The sequence below is a fragment of the Fukomys damarensis genome, unplaced genomic scaffold (assembly GCF_012274545.1).
Source record: "Fukomys damarensis isolate Sample0158 unplaced genomic scaffold, DMR_v1.0_HiC HiC_scaffold_6, whole genome shotgun sequence".
Classification (NCBI taxonomy): domain Eukaryota; kingdom Metazoa; phylum Chordata; class Mammalia; order Rodentia; family Bathyergidae; genus Fukomys; species Fukomys damarensis.
This window is the reverse complement of record NW_022900918.1, coordinates 15,102,921-15,104,296: the sequence shown is the minus strand read 5'-3', so window position 1 is coordinate 15,104,296 and position 1,376 is coordinate 15,102,921.

Sequence of the window (1,376 nt, the reverse complement as noted above, 5' to 3'; positions counted from 1 at the left end):
CCCCGCTCCTCCCTCCCCATTTACAAACACTTTATTTCCATCTTTTCATTTTCTCACATTTTTTTCTTTTGTCTTATTACCTTTCCCCTACCCTTCCCACTTTCCCTACACCTTTAGCCCTTTTCTTCCCATTTCACAATTTCAGTTATCTCATTAGGATCTTATGTACTATTACAGTTTACACCGGATATCTTAAATATTATTTTTTTGAAACTGAGTCCTTTTTAACACTGTATTCTGGACAGTGTTGTTAGTTTAATTTTAGTAGACAGGGATGGTGATAAAATGCAAATAATGTGCACTTCATTATATTAAAACAAATAGATCTGGTTAAGTTTAGACTGTAAGTTCCACTTAATTTTTAAGGCCTTTGCAGTGTTATTTGGTTCTGGCCTGCATATGTACCTCTCAATCTGCGATATGGGAGATAGTTTATGTGTTAGTTCAGATCACAAAGTCTTCACTATGATACATAGAATCAGTCCCTCATGTATCAGCTCAAAATTGAATACATACATTCATAAACGGCTGTATAGAATCTCTTTCCCAACATCTTCTCTCTCCATCATCTCCTCCATACTTCCCACTTCTTCAGGATCATCATTTTTGTCTTCCACCTAGAAAAGTGGGCTTCCCCCTATCTGCTCAGCTCTGCACTTTGACAATATGTCCATATCTGATATTGATTGACAGCAAGACCAAGAAAAGAAAGAGGCTGTCTCAGCCTGCTTGTATCTGTAAACCCGCTGAACTTGGGGAAAGGTGCCCTTCTTCAGAGTTTTGACTTTAGTTGCTGATACAAGTCACTATCATTGACACAGGGCTGCTTGAGGCTGGGGGGTCTAGAACATTGGAGAAGAGAAAAATAGATAAGAGATTCTCATGCTCTCTGTGCATTTTGTGAGTATCTTTTTCTGCCACTGAGCCAGAAATGAGTATACTGAAGGAATAAAGAAAGGCAAACTTATGCTGACATATGTGACATTTTGAGTCTATTATCCTTCCCCAGACACATGCTACTGTTTAGTTTCAGAATCCTCAAATATACAGGTATTAACAGGAAGTAACAGGACAGATGGAGCGTGCTTACTCCACTGTACTTGGAACCCGAATGCTGGAATGTGTTAATTGTGACAGAGTAAATTGGATTTTTAATTTTGTAATCTGAACTGAGAGGGAAAAGGGTAATTCAAGTTGTATTGTGAGAATATCCTGCTTTTATGCTTCTTTTTGATAGGATAAGAATTTGAGAGGAAGGCAGACAATGACTATGTGTGAGATGAAGCCCTCCACCGGAAATCAGACATGGAACCTGGCACCGTTTCTGCAAGTATAGACCAACCAGTTGGCAACTGTAATACAGCTGATGGAAAGAA